Here is a 17,791-nt window from a genome sequence, read left to right as displayed (position 1 = left end):
TTTCCTGAGATGGCGAAAGTGCATTTATTGGTGATAACTAGTAAAACGAAGTGACAGTGGAGGAGAAAAAGTAGAGTATTGCGATGGCGACTGTCGTATGAGATAGAAGAAAACTTACGAAACAAGTCTCGGCCTCGTGGAATATAATCAATTACATTGAATGAATGAGCATATGACAAAGGAAAAATACGGGAACTTGTAAATGCTCGGAGAAGAAAATGCGACGAGATCAGTGCGATGTTCCCGGTTTATGTTCCTGTTACCTTAGTATAAAGAGACTTCCGGACTCACAGAATATCGGCTACTTGTTCCGATTTATTATGTGAAATTATCTCAGCGTTGTGTTCCTGTTTTTCCACGTGTATTCCACGTGTTCCGCTATTCGGAACTAAAGAATCTTTTCGGATTTAGCCTGGTGAAGTAAACAGTTCCACGTTGCGAACACTATCGAAAGCAATGTAAGTGATTATGTTAACGGCAAGTTTCATGAATTCTTTAGCATTCTGACTCTCGGAAAGCTAACCCTCAGCAAGTTGTTTTATCTTCCGGATTCCCAGATTCTGCTTAGCATAAATCTCTTCACCTCCTCCTTGCATGTAATGATGATTACGTAAAACTAAGTGACTTGTGTATGTGTATGTGTGTGAACTGAAGGTTTATGGTATTTAGTAACTTCTATTTAAAATGTGAATAATTATTCGAGAATTTAATCCCGAGATTAAGATAAGTTGTATTTGTATGTCTATTTTGATCTTAATAAGTTTTTGTGGTACTTCGGAAAATGTAGAAAGAAAATGAACAATTTAATAGCTAAAATTTTGAGCTTATTTAGGATAATTGTTTCTGTCCACGACAGATACAGTTAAAGAATTGTAAATATAAATATGCAAACCAAACCTTGAGTTAATTATTTGCGGTGGTGGTGTTTATACTAATATTGTCAAATTGTTCTTTTGTGTCGTAAATACTTGTAACTGTGCAGATTGGCATAATATTTAATTTAAATTGAGGATTAATGATATTCTATTTTATCAATTATTAGTATTAATGTTTATGGGACTAAATGAAATCCATTACACAAAATTACTATCGCAAAATAAAAGCATTATTATGCGTGTAACAAGTAGAGAATAATTTCTCGCTGGAAGTCGAATACTGTTGCTTTCTCATTTGCGAATTTTAAATCAGAAAATGCCTTTAAAAACGAAAAGACTCTATCTATTTTTTAATCCTTTTCTCCGCCTCCGCACTTAACATTGCTCGGGTACAAGAATGATTATTGTTAACACGTTTTTTAATCCTAACAATTATATTACTGAAATTATTTTAGTAAAATAACACTAAAATATTTATCTTCGATAAACAAGGTTCCACCTCAGAAACATTTCTAGTGACATCTTATTCATATGCATTTTTTAATAAACTGATTTACATTTTACCTTACTTGAATTTCAGTGCGTCATTATTAGCAGAAAGTTCTTCTAATTACGTTACATCAGTCATTTAATAATATAAAAATCCTATTTAATAATGAAACGCATTTCCAATGTTGTTTGAAATTTAAAATAGTAGGAAAAGAAAATAACCGTTCTATAATAATACACACAAAATAAGTGCATTTTATTTTAATGTTTTCAGCATTCATGTACATGTTCAAAATGTAAATTTTATCGAATTTTAGAACATTAAGTTTTATACATATATATCCACACATAGCTGTTCTGAACATGCCTTAAAAGATTGTTTTTCTTTCTTAGGACTTAATGTGTTTTCTTCAAAAAACAAAATTCCATATTTTGGCAATTTGTACTATCTTAAAGTGTTATCAGATGAAAAAGACATTTAATCACCTCGTAAATTAACTCACAAAAATACTTTTGGAATAATTTCTCATAATGTAATCTAATTTCTCATAATGTAATCTAATTTCTCATAATGCAATCTAATAATAAAACAATTTTTAAAACGAAGAAACGAAAATCAGATATGAATAGTTTCGTTGCTGAAAAATGATGTTACTTCAATTTTAGAGCAATCAGAGTCATAAATATACGCACAGAAACATTGGCACAGGGATAATAAGCTTTCATTAACTCAGAATTCCTAATTTACATGGGTTAAAAAATTATCTCTCTATCGCAATGCTTTTTTATATTTAAATGCTAACAGAAGCATTCAGTAATTTATTCAATGTGTCTATCTGTACACGAGTTAACTCTGTTGCCTAAAATATACCACACAAAACTTATATCAAAAATACAAATAAAGTCAAGTTGCAAAGAGCTTTTATTACAGGTATATATATATATATATATATATATATGGAAACGATGAGCATTTAAAAATATTACAGGTGTGGTTATTACATATTTAAAATATTACAGGTGTGGTTAAGATTAAAAGAATTTAATTAAAATATGCTATATATTTAATGTTTAGGCAAAATAAATTTTAAATAGACTTTGAAAAAATAAAGAAGCAAAAATTAAACAATTATCGCATTTTTTCGAAGTCTGCATCAAAGCATTTATACTTGCTGCTGTTTCGTTTGAGAAGTCAAATATTGGTCTACTCTAGTGTTTCTTAGAATTCCTTCAAGAGCTTCAACGGCTTGACGAAAACCAATCAAGGGAAACAAGAGGCAAATCTTCTGCATCTATGATGGGTATGGTCAAACAGCTTCAATTTTTGTTGTAAGGATTTCTCAGTTTAGCAGCTTTGTACGAGAGCGAATTTTTGAAGTCTCAATTTCGACCAGTTTTTAATAATTAAGCATTTGCATACTATTTAGCTGTAAGTATACTTTGCAGTTTCAGATTTACAATTAAAAACTGGTCATTATATACTAATATTTCGCATATACATATTAACATTTTACTATCGATAACTGTTTAGAAATCGTTACAGTTACACTTTTGCCATAATTAGATATTTTTAACATAATTTTACACGAGCCCTTATAATTTTCTCTCTGCTCGTCAGACGGAGCAACCACGCTGTAGTTTGCTTTCTGAAGCAAAACAATCATAAAGAATTCAGATGACGCTTTTCGATCTTAGGATAATCTAGTTATGCCGACTATGTTTTTGCTGTAACGGCAGTTACTAAGGTAAGTTTACGTTAGTTACTAAGGTACGTTACTAAGGTAATTACTAAGGTAATGTTTCTAAGGTAAGTTTCTCAAAAATTTTAAATAAAGAATTGAAGAATGAATTAAGCAATAAAAGCGAGTTATTAAAATCTGCACGAATTGCTTTGTTAGATAAAATTAATTATATAAGTCAACGAATAGACTTACGATTCTTTTTTCACATAGAAAGACAAAACTAGCTTATTTAATCATGGCAAACACAATGCGGGTAACTGTCTTAAGTGGGGAGGGAGAATGATCTTGTGAAGTCTTTCTAAGATAAGAAGATAGTGCATATGATTTATTACTTTACCTTGTGGGTAACGTGTTCACTCGAACACACAGGCACTGTCTACGGTAATAACGTCTCGAGGAAACTCGCTTGAACTTTCATATTTACAGACTGCGTAAGTCTCTTGAATCTGCTATTAATCATGTATTTCAAACACTTGAGGGCGGCAACGATCTTAAAACTCTGAATAATAATTACGGTATGATATGATATGAAGGACGCAGCCCGACTCTCCTGGCAGACTTTACGTCGCCCTATGGCTTTTTTACGGGCTGCGTCAGACAATTACGGTAAATGAAATACGGCATTACGGTAAATAAAATACGACATAATTAATCCCCCTTGTGTCTACAAAACCTTTCTTTGAAGAAACATAATTGCGTTATTTCTAAAGTACACGGCAGTCTATATTACAATCGCTAAATAATATAAAGAGTTTTTACCGATATTCGGAGGGAGCCTACATTGACGTTGTAATTATTGGAGATCAGTCTAGAATAGTCAGCAATAATGGAAATACATTAACCTTGCGATTATTTATGATTAAACTTTATTAAATTAATTTTATGTTATTTTATATCTTATGCTCTATGACTCGTCGCAATAGCTTCTCATATCAAAGATTTAAACAAAGTGCATGGCAAGCGACGTAGATTAAAAGTAGGATGCAATCTTAACCGTCAGCCCATAGGATTTTTCCGTGATTTTGTTTCCTTGTCGTTAGGTTTCTTGTAGGACTGTGAAAGAATTACCGTGATGGCTTTCTGAGCTCGGAAAATGTTGTGATAGATTCCATTCCGTCCGCAATATGCTGGAGATTTGTGTTAGAACAATGCTGTAATCAAATCGTATCCTTAGCGTAAAAGGGAGCAGTCTGTTCTTGTAAACTTTGAGAAGATCTCGATTTGATATCATTTTTATTTCTTAACACCAACAACTAGCTACTAGAGTTTTATCTTGTGTTTATTAGTTAAGCAGAACTACAGTTGATAATAACTTTCCAAGCATTGGATACAACTTCTGTGCATAGCTGTTAGATGTTAAGTCACATAGTTTTAAGTTACTTTGCCTGTAAAAATGATCATGTAATCAAGAATTTTATAAGCAGGAGAAGATTTACCCCTTTTCGAATATTGATCAAAATTAGCAAACTTTTACCAATGAAACCTAAAATGCAAATATGTTATGTTTAAGAACAGACGTAAACGTAAGAAATGAATCCATGGAATTGTTTTGTAAAGAATAAAGATAACATGAAAGATAAGCTGAACGAAAAACAGATTGGTCCAGAGGAATTGATTATCCAGACGTCTTGATATCTTCGTTGAGACATAGATAAGGTGTAGAAAGTACAAACATGTCTAGGATTTACTAAAGCCGAAACGTTGTTGGCAAATACATCATTCGTAGTAGACTAGATGGGTTCTGAGATGCCTGGGTTACAAGAAAAATAATAAATCAGGGCGAAATTGTCAAAAGAGATGAGCCAGATATCCTTCAGTAAATCTACTATATTTCTGCTATACAACATACGTTCCCATGTAAAAGTTCAGAAAATGCGTCTCATTATCTATTGAGTTAATTATATCTATATAATATATAATTATTATTTATTGAGTTTCAAGATTACGCAGTCAGGCATTTGAAATCAACAGAAACTATAAGAGGATATTAACTGGAAAATCTAATTTCTGAGTTTTTTAAAACAATTTGAAAGTTTAAGGAAAATTATAGCCGGTGAAGACACAGGAGAAAACGGCATAACCTTATCAACTGAAGAGATTGATTCGAAAAATTAATCAGATGATATATTAAAGAAATTTCACAGATGTTTTGTCAAAACCTAAAGCTGAAAATAAGCTTCAATCGTAGCTTATTTTCAGCTTTAGGTTTTTCAGTTTTAGGTTTTCTCAGCATTTTTAGATTTTGGATTAATTACAGTGTTAATCACAGGATTATAAGGTTAAATTAGATTAGATTATTTTAATATGGCAAAACATACAAGGACTACCTGTCTAAAAAAAGGAGGAATGCTTTTATAAGGGTAAATGGCTCGTACTCACGTTACAGATGGCCCAAAACACGAAAACCTATCATACAATTAACGTGGTCACCTGGGCTCGAACCCAGGACAAACTAACAATATTCAGCAGTCATTAACTGTTCGGAGCGGGATTGTAAACCAAAGGCTGTCAAATTCCAATGAAGTATAAGACTAAAGAAAACGAAACGTATTTTGCATTGTGTACGAAATGAATGTAGACAGGTGAAAAGTTTATAGAATTTTATTATTATAGGGAGAAAGTGCTCCAAATGACTACTTATCGAAACAAAAAATTTAAATAAATTAAGATATTCATATTTAAAAATTTTCAAATGTCAGAAAGCATCAAATCAGTGTACATGATTCGATGAAATTTGAAAAATCTGGACATTCTTTAAATCTGAACAGATAAGTATAACGTTTGGATCTTCCCAAACCTGGTTGAGCAATTTAAAATATAAATTTCTCGTTGTGGACAAGGAAAGTAATGAGAAAAAGTGTATGTTGTCACGTCGCTTAAAAACACCTATTGTAAATTTCAACTGCTTTTCTAAAACATTTAAAAACGTAAAACATTTTAAAAACGAATTTACAACTAATTAATGATCAAATATTTAACGCAGATCATTCTACCTTTAATATCGGAATTCATTCAGGACAAATAGAATCAAAACAAATTGAAAGCACTGTACAATCTGTCAGTTCTATGACATATTCGTTTGCAATAATTCCTACGATAAGCAAAAATTGAAAATTACTAACTCATTTTTCTGTATTTTTTTAATAAACAGGACTGTTTTTAATTACGTTATAGAAAGAAGTGCTTCGTACAGAAAGCATTTATACTATTGTTTCTAAATCGGGAAAAATGGGTGTACAAGAATTGAAAATTTGGATACCGAAGGTGTATTTTAGTAGATAGCTGGTCTTTCTTCAAAACTTCAGATTTGATTGAAGTGTTTTATCTGATAAGAAAAATTTCAAACTTCTCAATATTCTGCCTAAAACTATAGCACAATCCCTTGATAAATATGGATTTCGAATTGTAAAAACGTTTTTCGAAAGTTCTCCGATATTCTAATAACTGAGAAGCTTTCATGTGGTTTATTTCAATGAAACATTATCTTTAAATTACAAGCTGTTACACGCGATTAGTTATCATTACCGCCATTTGGAATTACTCCAATTATGGATGCCCAGATACGAATGTGAACCCGGATCCGTTAAAATTTCCCGCTGAATTTGTGTTTCGTAAACCAGCTATATTTATTTCTAATTGCGAAATTTATGATTCAACATAGTTCTCTAAATGCAGCTAGTGTAAAACAGATAATTGCTACGATCATTTTTTACGTTACCTCATCTGTGTTATACTTTCAATCTATAGTCACTGCATTTAATATTACTTAGGCGAAATTGTCCATGGTAAAATGATTTTCAGAATTTCTTGTAGTTTGACTTCATTTTTAATGATTAAATTTCCATCAGTTCTATTAAAACTTTTGTTTTAATTCAGTGCGCATTTTTAACAGTGGAATTTTTTTTCAATTTTTATCTCTTCATTCATTATTATATATCTTCGCTATGTCAATCTCTTCGCTTCCAACTTATTATATATGATATGTTTAGTTTTCCTCTATTAACTCACCATACCAAATGTGGTATAGGAGTGAAATGTCACTAGTGGCTTACTTTAACAATCTGGTATACTGAAATAAAATGTTTTATTTAAAATTTTAAATGCACATATTTTTAATGGGTCTAGAGTATTAACCTTGTTATTATAACTATTACCTTCTATTTTTCTATTTTACGCTACGAATGTAAAATGCTTGATGCTTACAATGCGCATTCTGAATTTTGAAATGTTTCAAACAATGCAAGCTGCTTTGCATATTTATAAAAATATGATAAACAAAATTATATACCATCTACAAGAAACAAGAATTCAATTAAAACCATGAAGTCTTAAAAATGTTTTAGTCAGAATTTTAATTAGTGTTTTAAATTAACATTTTTGGACCTCTACTGCTTTAAAAACATAAAACTCTGTAGAGAAATCCCTTAATCGCAAAACACCAAAATGAAATAAACATTTTACGTATTGAAAAAGTAGCTATTGTCATTGATCGTATATTAATTGACTTGTCAAGAGGAATAAACGAATCTACAATCAATTAACAACAACTAAATTAAGTGAGAGTGCTTCTTCTTCTTTCCAAGTAAGCATGAAATTATATTTCTGCTAAAGCCAAATAAGTCACGAACAATACTCAATCAATAGAAAGACCAAAAGAATCTTCATAGACAAAATAAATTAGTAAATAATCTTTAAGTTGCTCACATGGAACACGACTAAAACGGGATGCTTATCTTAGATGAGATATTCCCCTAAACTCTCATTTCCAAACTCAAATTCTAAAATAAAAACAAAAGTTATACATTTTTTAACATTAAAAATTAATTCAAAATCAAACGAATATTAAAATTGGCATAATCCTTTGAATTAAAGTTTAATAAAAGTAGTTAATTAAATAATTTTTTAAGATCAAATTCAGGAAGGTAATTAAAATTAACTGACTTGCCTGCAAAAATTTAAAACGAAATGGCTGGAAATGCAATTATAAATGTTGAATGTTTTATCTGTCTGGCTTAGTTGCATCTTAACAGCCAAAATTGGACTTATCCGAAACGAAATATAGTTGAAATACTGTGGATTACGTTTAGGAGTAATTTATAAAATTTAATTAATCTTCAAATCACACTTGTATGCCGTATTTGTATATACCCTTTTGTTCTTATAAGACTTCGCAGAACTTAATGAATAGAAGCTGAGATCGAACATATAATGCACATAATCAAAGGAAAATGCCTTACCTTGCTTTACGAGATTTGTGCTGTAATTTTTCTCCTCCTGTACACTTTCACACAATATTTTCAAAAATTAAAGCAAGAATGTGCTTCTTGACTTAGTATAATTTACATCTTCCACTAAACGCAAACTCACCTGGAATAAAAGAAACATTTTTTACAATGCACTGAAGAATGAAGTAGTTTCCTGTAAACAGTACATCACAATAAACAATAAGTTACATTTGAAATAGAACTTTATATTAATAAGGCATTCCCAAACATAATAATTTCTGAAGCTGATAACTGTCCAGTTTCAATAATAGAAATCTTCTAATAATATAGTGAAATTAGTAATGAAGTGCACTGAAAAGTGTAGCAATATCTAAATTTCGTAACAACAGAAATTTTGCAATCATTTAAAAACCGAAACATCTATATTGAAGTGTTACAGTTCCTCTATCTATCTCTAAACGTATACATCGCCGGTCATCCAAACTGACACACTATGAAAACAAGAGATGATCAAGCCATGTTCCCTGGATAAGTAATAAAACATATAAGATGAAATAATTAAAATTTTAGCCCATCAGATTTGCGGAATACTAAGAAATCTGTATTTTGTATAGCCACCAAATGCTGTGATAACTGCAGCGACACGTCTTGAAAGAAAGATGCTTTCAATGTACACTTGGTGTCAATGTGTCAATCAGTCTATGTTCTTTCCCTATACTGCCGAAGTTCTTATAGCATAGTCATGGATTGTATATTCTGTTCTACACTTTTGCCAATCATGTACCAGATGCATACTATTAGGAGAACGCAGACCATAGAAAAACTTTCCCGAACGAAGCCCTATCCCCCAAAACATTCATACTTTGTTGCTAACACTTGCTACCAGCAATAATAAACCAACTTGAATTAAATAAATGGTCCTGAAACTTAAAACTCCGGTAACGTTATTTGTTTCAAGACCGAGAGTCGTTCAACGAGGTACGATGTGGCAAATTATGGAAATCTGATCAGAATGCTGTCACGTGAGGTAGAAAGCACATAGTGGGAAAGCTCATTGAAACTTTGCCGTTAGGTGTAGAGTACTAACGATAGGGATTACCAGGCTATGTTTGGGAAATGTTATCAGGCTTTGCGAGAAAAAGTAAGGAAAGACTCTTTCAGAAATCGCATGAATTTTGAATTATGCCTAAACAGCAGAGAAAAGGGAGAAAATTAAATTATTTTAGAATTCAGAAAAATATTAAAGCAAAACCCTGAAGCAGGGTAATATATTCAATTATTAGCTGGCAGAATAATGAGGAGTATACAGAAATACATGAAATTTATCTAGGTTGGTAACGCTTGATTTAACTCCTGGCATGTGTTTATTGATTACATTAATAATAATATTTAGTTCGTTACTGCAAAATTATTTTAAAATTATTGCATTCCAATGTCCCTCACGCAGTATTATTGGATAATTTGTTAGACAGTGAACACGAAGGATAGATTTGATCATATTTGTGTTAAGCGCCTTATAAATAGTTGATCCGGATTTAACTGAGTTTTCCTTCCTCATTTTTTGGATTTACTATTAATACACCTGGGTTTGAGATGACAAATTTCAATAGTTAGGTTCTTATTGGATTTGTATTTTTCAATTAGAATGGGAAAATGCAGAAGATTCTTAAGCAATATTTTTAATTTTAAATTTGTAATATTAATTAACTGAATCAAGAACAATATCATTAAATCCTTTGTTTTGCGTTTAGTTATTTGGGTTATCTCAGGCACGGAAAATCTCCTTTTAGTGCATTGAGTTTGGAGCGTGAGAGTAGACCTTTAAGTAAAACTTTAATGGCAGCTTTAATTTTCGGTTGATGATATAGTGCTCAATAGATTAGTTGCGCAAACAGCGTAGGTAATTTGCCGTGATCAGCATTCGTAGCAGGCAGTATCTTAATGAATTCGCCAATAAGGCCTCCAAGGAGTTTTGCGCTAGTAAATGAGGATAGGTATTCTAAATAATCGCGTCTATTAGGATACAAATTCCAATCGGAAAGATGTTACTTCCATTTATATGCTTTAAGATTGTGCGAGTACCTTAGCACTGTAAATATTTTGGTACAATGAATTGTTTTAGTATTTGTGCATATTACTAGTTATATTTGATTTCTTTATATTTACAGAGACTTCGCACATTTAGATGATTTTCATTGTAATTATAGAAATATTGGCTAAATCGCAGAATAGGCTGCATCAGTCGATGCTGTTTTTACTTCTCTTATGCTTGGACACGCCTTTTTATGACGTAATATTGGTTACGCCTCTTCTTAAAAACAAGTTATAAGTATGCTATAGCTTCGTATTTAAAGAAAACTTAAATTATATTTTAACTGAGTTGAAATGGTAGGTTTATAATGTTCTGCACGAGATTTTTTTTAATTATAAATCTACTTTTCTGTGTTGTGAGCATTTAACGCAACGAAGTATCTCTCACAAATGTATTATTAAGATACCAAATGATTGAAAACGATCATTACAAAACGACTGAAAATATTGAATGCATGAGTTAAAAATTATAACCGTAACTTCTGAAAATACAAAAGAGAATTCTTTTGCTTAAAGAATGTTTTGATTATTGATGAGTGTGTCAAAATCGGTGCTTACTGCAGAATGGATGAGTATCTGAATCTGGATTTCTTATATCAAATTGGAGCGAAGAGGTAAAAAGAGCGTTATTGAGTGGTGTAGGGAGAAAATATCGTATAAGTGCCCAATTTGTGGAACAAATATGAAACTAGTAGAGCGAAAAAACCGTATAGACGGTTTTGAGTGGTGCGCAATGCCGAGGTTGTGCGCGATGCCGAGTTTGTGCAATTCTGGCATGTTTCTTTAAGTGAAAATAAATCGATGTGCACATGGGCAAAGCCAATGTGGTGCACAATGCCGAGTTTGTGCGCAATTCCGAGTTTACGCAATTCTGGGATGTTATTTAAGTGAAAATAGATCGATGTGCACATGAAAATAGATCGATGTGCACATGAAAATAGATCGATGTGCACATGAAAATAGATCGATGTGCACATGAAAATAGATCGATGTGCACATGAAAATAGATCGATGTGCACAATAGATCGATGTGCAAGCCAATCTGGTGCGCAATGCCGAGGTTGTGCGCTATGAAGAGTTTGTGCAATTCTGGGATTTTTTTTAAGTGAAAATAGATCGACGTGCTCATGGGCAAAACCAACATGGTGCGTAATGCCGAGTTTGTGCAATTCTGGGATGTTTTTGTAAGTGAAAATACACCGATGTTCACATGGGCAAAGCCAATGTGGTGCGCAATGCCGAGGTTGTGGGCTGTAAAGATCGGGACTTGTAAAGATCGTGACTTGTAAAGATCATGACTTGTGAAGATCGTGACTTAAAGAGAACGTGAAATATAAATAATAGGACAAGAACTTGCATTTTACGGTGTGGCAACAAGAAGAGGATTCGAAAGATTTTTATATATATTTTTGTTTAGAGAGTTGAATGTTTTTTAATTTTTGAATAGTTGTAAGAGTTTTAACTGCAGTAATTAAGAGTTTAAAATTTTGATAGTTTAGAGCTGCAGTATTTATTTTTTTTGGTTCTGTTTTAAAATTTAAATAAAGGTATTTTGTTTATTCTGAAAAATTAGCTTTATTCTTCCTACAAGATTCAATATTCATTATATTGAAATAAAGAAAGGATCTTTACTGGCGCAGTCGACAGGATCGGAGTTTCCCCGCATATAATTACGAACCAAAATAACTCAGGTGAGAGCTCAATTTACCTTGTAAATGTAAAATAGTTAATTAAGATTATGAAAAGTTAATTATTGTTTCCGTCATGGAATCTTAGTTTATTTACTTGTCAAAGTAATGACTACGCCAGTGTTCAAATGTAATTTTCAAAGTAATGAATACGCCAGTGTTCAAATGTAATTTTCAAAGTAATGAATACGCCAGTGTTCAAATGTAATTTTCAAAGTAATGAATACGCCAGTGTTCAAATGTAATTTTCAAAGTAATGAATACGCCAGTGTTCAAATGTAATTTTCAAAGTAATGAATACGCCAGTGTTCAAATGTAATTTCGTTTGACTCGCCAGAGTAGGTGAACAACACATTAAGTATTGATTCTACTGATTGATTTTCCTGTCGAATAAAATTAAATTCATTGTGAATTATATTTAAATAGAAAAAGAAAAGAAAAAAAATAGCTTTTCATAAAACTAAGAGTCTATTGGCTGAATAAAATCGAGACATGGCTTTTATGGGACGTGGGAAAAAAGAGGATTTGCTGGCTTTAGCTGCTGAATTAGAAATTCAAGTAGATCCAAGTATGAAAATCGTGGCGATAAAAAATGAAATAATTCAAAGTGATACATATGATGAAGCATTTGCTAAAGAAGTGTTTTTAACGATTATTGAAGAGAGGAAAAGAAAAGAAGAGGAACAGCGAAGAAAGGAGAAAGAAGAGATTGAGGAACACCGAAGAAAGGAAAAAGAAGAGATTGAGGAAAGACGAAGGAAAGAAGAATTAGAAGCACAGCAGAAAAGAGAGCAAATGGAATTTGAATTGAGGAAACTCGAAATTGAATCTCGTGTTCGACTAACACAAACTCCACCAACAAATGAAAATGGACATCATAATTTAGATTTAATTAAGCTTATTCCCAAATTCAATTTAAGACACGATGATATTGTGATTTATTTATCCTTATTTGAAAGACAAGCTAAAAGGACAAAGATTGATCCTAAAGATTGGGTTTCATGTTTATTGACTTTAATGCCATCTGAAATCATTCAATTAATTGGTAGGGAATCTGAAGAAAATTTTGAAGATTATGAGTACATTAAGGCCATTTTATTGAAGAGATTTAAATTAAATCCTGAAAGCTTTAGAAAAAAATTTGTGATGCACCAAAAGAGCGCTGAAAAATCATGGAGAGATTTTTGCTACGAAATTACAAGTTATTTTGAAGAATGGATCAATGGTCTTGAAATCACAAATTTTGCCGCGTTAAAAGACTTGATTATTACTGACCAAATTAAGAAAAGAGTACCCTATGAAGTAAGAGAAAAAAGAAGGGAAGTCCTAAGAATGGCACATGAAATCCCTCTTGCCGGCCACCTCGGTGAGAAAAAGACAATTCAACGAATCAAGTACTCATTCTTTTGGCCTACTATTAAGCAAGATGTTAAAAAATTCTGTGAAAGTTGTAAAGAATGCCAATTGAGGAGAACAGTTACGTACAAAGATCGAATCCCAATTCAACCTATTGTTAGGCCGGAAACACCCTTTGAAGTATGGAGCGTGGATTGTATCGGGCCATTAGAACCTCCATCCAGGAGAGGTCATCGGTTTGTGATATGTGCAGTTGACCTATGAACCAGATGGGCAGAAGCCACCCCCGTCAAAGACATAAGTGCGAAAACAACATGCAACGTTTTGATGAGGTTTTTTTACTCAAACTGGATTTCCAAAAGTGATTTGTTCCGACCAGGGAACTAATTTCACAGCCAAACTCACCCGAGCCTTTGAGAACTTACTTGGTGTGTCTCCACGATTCTCCACTCCAGGACACCCCGAGAGTATGGGTGCTGTCGAGCGTTGGAATAGAACCTTAAAAGAGATGATGAACAAAAATATCCAAGAACATGGCAGAAACTGGGATTTGAATCTTCCCTATCTCCTGTTTGCCTACAGAGAAGTGCCACATAGCACCACTGGTTTGTCTCCCTTCCAGATGGTATATGGAAGAATACCACCAGGACCATTATCTTTGCTGAAAGAAATATGGACAGGTGAACGTAGCATTCCAGTTACAGCTTCCCGTTCAATTGAAAATTATCTACAAGACCTTTTAGAAAAATTAAGAAAAGCTCATGACATTGCATCAGCAAATTCCAAAATATCTCAAGAAGAGTACACTTCAAGATACAATTTACGTTCTCAAGAAAAGACTTTCAATGTTGGGGACAAAGTCCTCGTGTTAATGCCATCATCATCACATAAATTGCTCAACACGTGATTTGCCAGTTAACGTTTAATATTTTTTTTTTTTTTTTTTTTTTTTTTTTTTTTTTCCTGGTAAAGTGAATAAAGCGTCAACGCTTCAAAACACAAAACCTCAACTGGTGTTTCTTGAGCATACTAAATGAAATAACTACTTTAGGTACTACTTTTCCGTTTCGCCGGCGCAAATCTCGCCAAGCAGACTTTATTGGCGACAACACACAGTATACACATAAAAAATGTTAACAAATGTTAGTTCTAAGAAATTTTTATTTTGAAGGTATAAACATTTTAATGTCATTTCAAATTTTGTAAAAAAAGCCAATAAATAAAGACAATAAATTTATAAAAAGACATTAATTTAAGAATTTACTATGCTTTTATGGTTCAACATCCTGATTCGGCGGTTTATATCACGTGACCCAAGTGATCTCATCTCACGTATACTACGCTACAAAAATCTAATTCTCTCAGTAATTATCTACATTAATTCCAAGTTAAATCTTTATTTAGAATGGAAGTTTAAATGCAAGAATTATTTCAATTCGTTCGAGTAGCTTACTCAGAAATTATGTAAAACTGCAGTGCTTTACTTCTCTAGTGCATTCTCATTAAAATTGATGAACTCAACCCTTGACTTTGCCTTTTCTATATTTTCGGCATCGGGTGCGCTGTGTGATTGCGTCCTAACTGACTAAATTGACTTAACTGACCACCCGCGAATGGCCTTAGGGCATAAAACTAAATTGTCTGCGCCGGCAAAACGGAAAAGCACCCTAATTTACTTATATAAGATAAAATAAGTATATTACTTTTCAAGTGATATTAATACCGATAATAAAGAGTAAAAACCTAAAGAAATTATTAGAACATTCGTAAAATGCATGAAAAGATACCCAAGTTCATTTTCTTCACAAAAAATAAATGTAATAGAAACTCTTTTCTGTTATTTAGTTTAAAGAAGGTAAATTAGAGAAGGACAATAAAAGCAGTATTGTCAAAAGCAGAGAATGGTTTATACAGTACGCTAAATAATTACATTAATGTACCGCAAATACAGGGTATTCTTGCAACGCTTCTTAAATTTTACCTCGAATTAATTCAATGAAAACGTTAGCCATAAAGGCGTAATAGGTCTTGGGTAAAACAAAATATGATAATATATGCATTAAGTTTTCTCGCACGCATTTATTAGTAATATAAACAGCTAAAATACTAGGAGGAGTCGAAACGTCTACGGGGATTGGCAAAAGCACGAAAAGAAATTTCAAATATTAACACACTGAACACTTTCCACTGAACATGAAAAACTGTTTTGCATTTAGAATGATATAATATACATTTATTATTAAATAGAAATAATAGTAAACATTGTGAAGATGTTGATATAATGATGTTATGGAAAATTCTTATGTATTTTTGTTGTGTATAATTTTTGCGTATTATTTTACTGTGAATTTGTATTGTGCTTATTTTAAAATTAATGTATAATATTTAATATTGTTAAACTTTACGGCAAAGCTTCTTTAAGTTTGGCAGAATTGTGTTACAGTTAAAAGGGCGCGCGTGTATTTCCGTTTCTCACGATTCGGCTTCCTTGGAGGTTAGAGGTCACTGTCCAGCTGCATTTTCCCCTTTTTTCGCGGGAGTTGAAAACACGTGTTTTGCTCGTTCAGAGTCGAATAGTTCTAAGGGGCGGCGATTTTTTTGACAGAGTTATAGGTTGGAAACATTCTTCTGTTGCGTGGGAAAGAAAGGGTCTGTCTTCTTGTAGAAAGTTCTGAATTTCTGAGAATTTCAGTGGCGATTTATGACCTTTCTTCTAGTTGCCGAAAGGGAGTCCATTTTCCTTTAGATTAGCTAAATTTTTAATTTTAGTGTTGTTTGAACCAATAGTAATTTTGAGGCGTTTCTTAGTGAGTGTAAACCGAGGTTTCTTAAGCCGTTGCACGGAAGGCAGGAGGGGCTCTTTTTGGACTTGAAAAAAAAAGCGATTTTTAGAGAAGACTTTTAAGAGGGTATTTGGAGCCTTAGGGGTTTGCTACTTTGACGGCGGCCCCTACGGGGTCGGCCGCGGTCAGTGAGGTGCTGAGATGGTGCGGAGGAAAAACGCGGCGGTTCTTCGGTGGTCGACCGCGGTATACAGTTAAGTTTTTATCTCCGAGATTTCTGGGTACGGAGGGTCCGAGACAGTGTGGATGCTCGACATGTTTGACGGCGGCGATTCTTGCGGCCTATTATTTTCAATTTCGTCGCTGAGATTTCTTTTTTCCATTTGTGGAACAGTCTGAACTGCTCGTTCGTGCTGGAGTATCTATTTTGCTTTAGAAAGGATGGAAATATGGAAAGTCGTCATCGCCTGAGGTCTGCTTTGGTCTTTTGTCTCTAGTTTCGACCTCTTTCAGTGGAACTTCGAAAACGGGAAGTTGATTGAGTGAAAGTGCTGCTTAACGAAGGAATTTGAAAACTTTAAACTGGAACTATGAAAAGGCTCCGGTTCCGGAAAACAACGATGAAGATTTGGCAGTTATTGTTTCGGGATTTGTAATTTAGATCGGGGCAGCTCCCCGAGTCTCTCAAAGGTGGTGCGCCGATTTCGTGAGTGACTTTTTAATTTTCATTGGTGTTTTATTTTGATGCATAATCCTTTTAAATTTGGAAATGTTTAATACTAAAGAGTTGACATGTTAAGTAGATAAAAATTGAATATTTTTACCAAATTTCTAGCTAAGATAGTTAAATTTTTATTGGTTGATCTTTACATTATGGTAACTTGGCGATTTTTTGGCGAAAATTTGGCAACCAACTCTCCTACAGCAACCCTCTATTTTTTTCCCCGCCGCCATTTTGTCTTCACGAAGTAAAGACATGTTTCTTTTCTTTTTATCTACTGAACACTTCTTCCAACAATCTACTAGCCGAATTACACTTATGCTAGAAATTTTATCAAACAAAACTGCTTAATCATGACAAATATTCACTGCAAAATTGGGAAAAAGTGCACAATACCATACTCCTTACGCGTTTTTCAAAATAACACATACACATAAACCATGTACACGCCGACTTATTTTTACTTAAAAAAACATCTCAGAATTGCACAAAAATGGCATTGCGCACACTCTTCACTATATCCATGTACACTGCATTTTTCTCATAAATTAGAAAAATTTCACGAAAATACATGACAATTTTCTCAATCTTTAAACCCGGTAAAAAGAACATATATGAAATTACCTGATCGCGAAAAAGTATTTACCCTTTACAAATATGAACATTTCCACATATAAAATAAATAAAATATCCAAAAACTTTTACCTCTAAATCATCTATTACATTATACACGTCACCAACGAATTCATACCACAAGCATTACAAATACTTAGTAACAAATATTTAAATTATTTCCATGCACGTTTATTTCAACTTAAACG

At 32.7% G+C, this 17,791-nt stretch overlaps 1 protein-coding gene across 1 annotated transcript in view; it reads right to left on the bottom strand.

Moving 5' to 3' along the window:
• The window catches only part of LOC118183772 (uncharacterized), a 514,823-nt gene that overhangs the window by 354,255 nt on the left and 142,777 nt on the right, over positions 1–17,791 (bottom strand). Inside the window, exon 2 of the mRNA XM_085816747.1 lies at positions 8,344–8,473. The gene's annotated coding sequence lies outside the window, so the exon portion shown is untranslated. The remainder of the gene's footprint in view (positions 1–8,343; positions 8,474–17,791) is intronic.

This window comes from Stegodyphus dumicola, chromosome 5 (genome assembly GCF_044657685.1).
Source record: "Stegodyphus dumicola isolate Sdum_Otavi_A_Nest chromosome 5, ASM4465768v1".
NCBI classification, from domain to species: Eukaryota; Metazoa; Arthropoda; class Arachnida; order Araneae; family Eresidae; genus Stegodyphus; species Stegodyphus dumicola.
This window is presented reverse-complemented; position numbering and strand designations above follow the sequence as displayed.